This window comes from Magnolia sinica, chromosome 19 (genome assembly GCF_029962835.1).
Source record: "Magnolia sinica isolate HGM2019 chromosome 19, MsV1, whole genome shotgun sequence".
NCBI classification, from domain to species: Eukaryota; Viridiplantae; Streptophyta; class Magnoliopsida; order Magnoliales; family Magnoliaceae; genus Magnolia; species Magnolia sinica.
This window is the reverse complement of record NC_080591.1, coordinates 13,418,607-13,426,271: the sequence shown is the minus strand read 5'-3', so window position 1 is coordinate 13,426,271 and position 7,665 is coordinate 13,418,607. Positions and strand designations below refer to the sequence as shown.

The 7,665-nt window shown below is 40.2% G+C and overlaps 1 pseudogene; it reads right to left on the bottom strand.

Moving 5' to 3' along the window:
- Positions 1-666: 666 nt before the first annotated feature.
- On the bottom strand, positions 667-3,097 carry LOC131235166 (uncharacterized; annotated as a pseudogene).
- Positions 3,098-7,665: the final 4,568 nt, after the last annotated feature.

Here is a 7,665-nt window from a genome sequence, read left to right as displayed (position 1 = left end):
GTATGATATTTGGGTCATGCCACATCTATGATGGGTCCACATTTTGGATGGCCTTAGTTGAAAGAAAGATGTGGAAGTTGTGGGCCGTTGTTGAGTTTCACCTTTTGATAAATGGATAGATCGTGGGCCGAGAATCCATAAAATTAAAAAGTGAAAGCAAAACCACCGACTTTTGGTGAGGATCCTATGCTATTGGCTTTTCTCTTTGATGCTGTGGACGGACGCGGATTGTGTAGCGAGAGGTCACCACGTAGCGTGGCGTGGATAGTCTGTGGGGCCCACCGTAATGTATGTGTTTTATCCATCCATTTTCCATCTCATTTTTGGAATCATGTGGACCACATCACAGAAAACAGTAAGGATAATGATATCCACCGTTGAAACATTCCTACGGCCCACAGTAATGTTTATTTGTAATCCAACCTGTTCATAATAAACTACATCAACCAGCGTCCATTTTAAATACTAAAAGGACATTCCTTCAATTGGGTGGCTAGGATTGTCCCTATATTCCCCATCCATGGCATTTTCCATTGAACCAACGGTCTTGATCTGTGCAGAAAGTAGGAGGATAGAGAGCCTAATATTTTAGAAAAAATAAAAATAAAAAATCTTTCTCCGTCATGGTGGGGCCCACAACCGAAATTCAAATGCTAACACAAACAATAAGAAGATCCTCTTTATTAAATTCTCATTAATAACAACAATTTCATCAATACATATATCAAGAAAGGTCAAGAAATCCAACTGTCTTTCGGGCAGTTTGACCCACTCAAAACGCGGAACCAAAACCTGCCCGTCCAACCCAAAAGCTGCCCGACCAGCTGTCAAAAAGAATACAATAAAATCCCTCTTCTGCCCCTGCTTTGCTAACCCCACACGCGTGTACAGATCACCCATCTACACCACCCATCTATCAGCACCGCATGCGCATGTGAATCCAAGCTGCCCACCGTAAGGGTCCCACCATATCAGGCCCGTCCACTCATGAGGTGGACTACAGTTTCCATATCGAATATAGAGCTGTTATAGATCTAATCATCTAAAACAACCTGATGGACGGATCAGATAAGCAACACGTATGCGATGTTGGCACATGGAGCATTGTGTAAATGGGCTGCCTTATACACGTGTGTGGGCCATGCAAACTTCCTTTTCTCTACAAAGATTCATCTATGAGGTTTTCGTTACACATCTCTATCGTACGTGCACGAGTTGTTGAGAGAGATCACCGTGTTTAGCTTGGCTTGATTGAAGATTACCGAGCAATTCACATTAATATAGAACTTTGGTTTCACCAACTTCCCCAAAACATAAGCTCTAGACCTGACCAAGAAGCTTAGATCTAGTGGCACTGGTACGCTAATCTTGCCCGTTGAACTACTAAAGCTGGCCCCACCTCCATATAAAGGGATCATATTCCCCGTCACAACAATATTCATTGATCTTTGGCTCTTCCTTGATTGATAGAAATTCTTCACCTACAATACCCATCAAAAGGAAAAATAAAAATAAAATCAGATTAGTGTGGATGAGATTAATGAAATTGAGATTAGTTTCGGTGAGGAAATGATAAAAATGAAATGGGTTTTGATTGTTACATTGCCAGTTGCAATGGTGAGTTCGGAGAATGTTAGATCTATTGGCGTTGACGTCACATGAAGCCCGAAAAATGTCGCTTTGTTACGGAATGTTAGTTTAACGGTGGAATTCATGGAGATCATGTCTGTGGGCACGCCCGTGGCGTCTGTACCAGCTTGGATGATGAAGCTCTCAAATGTGATGCTCTGTTGTTGGAATTAAAAAAAAAAAAAAAACAAAAAAAAAAACAGAAGATTAATGAGTACCCATTTAAGAAAATGGAATCGACATTGGTTAGATGATGTTTCACATTTTATGTTTTTATTGAAATAAAAAATAAAAAATCCAAGATGCCTAAATGCACCTATATTGAAAAATTGATGAATGCCCATCTTCTTGAAACTTACATTGAATGTTACAATGTTGTTTTGTGATCAGTTGGAGGATATTATACATATGTATAGTTAGTTATATACATGAATCTCTCAATCTCCCTATTTCTCCTTAATAATATATAGTTATATGTACAATTGTATAGATACAATCTGAAAGGCTAATTTTCTTTAATAAAATTTCCATTTCAAATAATTAGATGATAGATGATATTACAGAGATTCTGCCGATTTCGGCGACTCTTAGAAGCAGGTATGTGATATTGTCCTGTAACATTGATCTATGATTATCACAAAACCCAAAATTCTAACGTAGATGCAAGCATTATATTAGCCTAAACATGTAACATTTGGGGTAACTTTCGATGAAGAAAAAGTTCCATTTTATTGGGGAAAAGAAAAAAAAAAAAAAAAAAAACAGAAGAAGAAGCAAAATCTACAATTTCTTTGAAAATTGCATTGATAGCACTAACAATCTTGTTTTATAGTCAACCTAGCTTTATAATCATTACATAACTTGAGTTTTATTAAAGAAAAAAAAAAAGCCTAAAAAAACGGCACTAACAAAAATGCAATGTTATTCTATAACACCGGTTTGTAATTATTGGAAAACTGAAAACCTGTTGAAAAGCAGTAAGTTGTGAGAATTACCTTCATAGAGATATATGGTTTTTGGCAATGACCGCGAACTCCTTCCGACCCTTGCGCCCGCCTCTAGAGGCGTCATTTGTCGAGACCTTACGTGAACCGGGTTTCAGAGATCCGGAGAAGCGGCTCGTGGAGGACTCTCGAGAGTGGCGGCCTAGCGATGAGTGGGAGTGAGGCGGTGAGCCTGTGGGGCTGGAATGGAAAGAAGCGGTTGTTTTTTCACCATCGTGGGAGTCTCGAGATGGGCTTTGCACGTAGTAGACGGGTCTACGAGGCGATCTTGTGGGTGAAGAGGGTGCGAGGCTTGTGACCTCTGAGTCGGTTTTCGCGTGCATTTTCTTTTTTCTCTGTCTCTCGGCCTTTCTCTCTTTCTTGAGTTGGAGGTTTTCGGTGGGTTTTTCAGCTTAGAATGGCTGAGATGTAAACAGCATCTTAGCTTTGCTTTATGTAAGGGAGAGAGTGGATTGTATTTGTGGACTGCAGTAGCATTATTTGGGTAGGCACGCGGACTGCTGCCTGATCTAACCCGTCTATTACGTGCGGCCTTAAAAATTAGTCTATTCCAAGACTTAGATGGGCCGACGTATAGCTAACGGTGTGCATTCATCCGTCCGATGAGTGGATTGGATGGCGTATACATAACATGGAACCCACATGATTTGGATGGTCGGACTTTCTACCTTAAATGTTTGACATGGTGCAGTACACCTGAGTGTTAAGTAGGGTTGTTTTTTTGGGGTGGCCAGCCAAGCATGAGGTGGCGTGAGTGATGAACGGAGAGGATCTTTCAAGTGAAGTCGGCCTTTCCACGTCAACGAAAATCACGCCTTCATCTGTCTATGAAAGTCAGGCTCGCGTTTTGATTTTTCTATTTGTATTGGGAAAGCGACGCGGCTTCGGTGGATCCCTGACTGTGGGGCCCACCTTGATGCATTTACCTTACATCCACGCCGTCCATCCGTTTTGACAGCTCATTTTGGGTATGATCCTAAAAAACGAAGCAGATCCAGATCTCAGGTGAACTACACCATAGGAAACAGTGATTGAATAACTACCATTAAAAACTTCTTGGGACCCACCGGACAAATATCAGCTTGATACAAGACTTTTGTGGTCCGCAAGAAGCTTTTAATGGTGGGGATTCAATCCCTACTGTCTGGTCCATTTTAGACTTGGATCTGCTTTATTTTTGGGAGCTTGCCCTAAGATAAGCTGAAAACACTGATGGACGGCGTACAACACATACATCAATGTGGGGCCCACGTTCAGAGCCTCACCCAGTAAGTTGTTACCCAAGGGCGCGGCTTCGGTGGATCCCTGACTGTGGGGCCCATTGTAATCTATCTTCCTTACATCCACACGGTCCATCCATTTTAACAGTCCATTTTACTAATGATGACAAAGATGAAGAAGATCCAAATCTCAGTGGACCACACCACAGGAAAAAGTGGTGATTGACCATTAAAAAAAGTTTTTTGGGCCACAAAAGTTTTGGATAAGCTGATAATTTTTTCTTGATCCCTTCATCTAGGTCTTTGTAAACTTATCAACAGGTTGGACGGAAAATAAACATTCTGGTGGCTCCTAATAAGTTTTTATTGGCGTGTATTCAATCACCGCTGTTTCCGGTGGTAAGGTCCACCTAAGATTTGAATCTGCTTCATCTTTAGGTTCTTGCCCTAAAATGATCTTTCAAAACGGATGGGCGGCGTGGATGTAAGACACATAGACCAAAGTGGGCCCCACAGTCAGAGATCCACCCACCTCGGTGAATCGAGGATCTACCGAAGCCGCACCCACTTACCCCGTCTCACCTAACGGCCATTGAGAAAATGGAGGTTTTTGCTGGCCCCACACGCTCCCCCTCAAAGCTTCGGTAGGCGCTTTCATATGCAACCACACATGTTGATTTGGCACACGTGGATGGATATCCTCACCGTGTATGGGAAGGGTTCCACCGTGCAGATGACTTGGTTCGGAGCTCATCAGGTGGGCCATCCCTATGTGAACGGTTAGGCTTTAAAAGACATTGTACGGTTCCTCATTTAACATGCACGTGTACAGTCCCGTGGAGTGGTCCGGCCTGGTTTTCATGACAAGGCATTAGCATGTGTGATCCATCTTATCCATGGCTCTGATGTCCCACACGTGTACCCCGTTCGCATGTACGCCTTTCTAAAGGTGGGTGTGGAGAACGTGCGTGTGTTGCTGGCAAACCTCTGGAAAATGAAGGTGTGCGGCTGTCCACAGGAAGGATCGCTTCCGTCATTTGGTTCCTTTCCACAGTTCTTTAAAAAATAAAATCACCATGTCATTTAGTTGGGAAGAAAACTACACACCAAGACTCAAGGCATTTCATCTCCACCGTTCAATATGGTTCACTTGATTAGTCAACTCTCACATGACTATTGCCCGAAACTTGCACAGATCGAACGGTTCGATTTGACGGATGGACTTCTTCTGTTAATTGTCACGATTTCTGACCACTAATTATACAACTGAGTCTATTTAGTGCTGTTTTTGGATTGCAACCGTACAATAGGTGGCCCACCAATTGAATGGTCCCAATCGTTGAGCGTCCACCAATTAGTCTGTAGAGATGATTCATGCTTCATCATTCATCAAGTTAAGGTGTATGAGGAATCCATCGTGTTTAAATAGAACTTCTTAGCAAGGCATAAGATGAATAGCTCTATTATCCTCGGTACGAGGATATGAACCCTTGTGCTTGGATTTTCACGTTTCTACGAGTGGACCTTTTTATTCTGTGATCCACACCACTGTCTCGGTGCAAACCACCATCGATGGACCATACACCAAAATTCTCCTTGATCTGAAAATCCGGCAACCGATCTTTCTCCATTCTACAGTTGATGTCCTAACGGTTTAATTTTGAGCCACAAATTGAAAGATTGAGATTTTCTTATTTTAGAGATTTCTCGGGTCTTAATCAATCCACAGTAAGACCCAACAAGCCAATGCACTAGATCACTGAACATTGCCCTCCTGGTGTATGAACTGGAAAAATCCAAGTATCCTGTCGCATATCCCAGGGGCTAGGGGCACGTATCATATAAATGCTCCTCCGGCAATAATACCTAGGGACTGAAACACGCCATTAAAATGCTAGAAATTCGTAACATAAACTACCAATGTCATCTCTTTTTTTATTCTAATCTTCCTGTTTGCTGTCCCCTCCGTGGAAAACCATGTCCCAGAATTTTGAGCTTGAGCCACATGCAAGAATGCTAATTATGCAGAAATGTCCGTAGGATCATGGCCATTGGTCACTGTCAACTTGCCTTGGCCCAGTGACAAGGTGGTCCACTGGTCAGGACGTTTATGTAGTGTTAGTAGTTGGAAAATAGACTGATGGTCAGCTTTTGTTCAAATTTTTTTGCTCATTCAAGTTTGGCTCACCTGATAAGTGACTTTGGTCCATGGCATTTAACGGTTGGTGTCACCTGATGAACGGCTCAGATCTGTACTTCTTAAAAAGGTCTGCTTGTAAAATATTAAATAGTGTACAGAAGCAGAGTATGAGATCCATACACATGAATTCAATCATCATACGCTTGCACACTTCCGATCCCTGTTAGCTCAGGTGGCCAGTGCTGTCTGTTTATATGAGTCTCAAAATACGATTTATATAAGCCATAAACCCTGTAATCATAACTTTTTCAAATTGGTATACTTTTTTAAAATATTAAAATTAGTCAATGACTTCTAAACTAACTCTAACCATTTTTCCTGTTTCAAAACAAAAACTTTAAGCCATTCAAATACTATCTAAATCTTAAAATATTTTTAAAGTGACAAAAATTATAACTTACTAAAAATAATAACTTTTGATTAAAAACTCAAAATTAATCTCTAAAAAGATTTATTTTTGAAAAATTGCTCAGAAATATAACTGTTATTGGCATTTGTTAAGATAGAGAGTTTGTTTATATCTTTTTAATGACATATTATATGTGCAAAATAAATAACCGACGCAAAGTTATAATACATGTTAAAACCTTCGGTTAAACTTTCTAATTTGATTTCTTTGAATTTTAGCTATTTATGTAATTATATTTGACTTTGTCTTACATTAGACTCCTCCACTTGAAAAATTAAACTCATTCTTGAGTTTAGAATAATAATAGCCCATCACAATGACATGCCCTTGTAGTGCGACGTCTTTGTCTTTGATGGTTAACTTGCGGTGAAGGTTTATATGACGAATTGGAATTTTATACCCAAAATGGAACTTTAATTTCTGTTTCCTTACAATCCTTGATGCCTAGGGTGTCAACTTTAACATTAACACATTTGTGATTGCCCACTTTTGATTAACCTTGATTGGCCATGCTATTGTTGCTGTCGCTACCAACCTTTGATCTATACATGTTAGTTGTTGTGGAAAAGGAACAAGAATGTGAATTTGTTGAGTTTGTCAAGATAACTATGAAAGTGTCATCTCCTTAGCCATTGAATCACCTGTATCCACCAATTCACCGATTGTTTTTTTTTTTTTTTTGACTTAACTAGAGCATTTTCTAGATCATTTATCAATCCATCTATTGATCCATCGAGTAATTGGACAATAGATTCCCAAGAGGAATTCCTTCATTTGGATAAGTTCACTCTTCTTCTTCATTTTCAAGAGGTACTCTTTCATCTGTATAGGTTAACTCCTCTTCTTTAACAGTCGAAATATATTTGGCTACAAATTAGCTGATTACAAGAGCATTGAATGGTCATGAGTTGTTTGTTGCTGTGTATATATTTGCAATCTATGACCTTAATCACCTAAAATATCTTTGTTTACAGCTCCTGCATTGAATGATCGAATTCCTACTGAAAGTCAAGGTATGTGTACTCCTCGCTTGTTTTCCCAGAGTATCATATATATGATTGTTGCTACTCAATTTACTATTGGATAACATGAAGCAAAAAAACAATACAGGAGTGTGGGTAAAAGAGTTGTCATCTTCTTGCCCTTGAATCCGTAGGATCATGGCCATCGGTCACTGTCAACTTGCCTTGATCAGGACGTTTG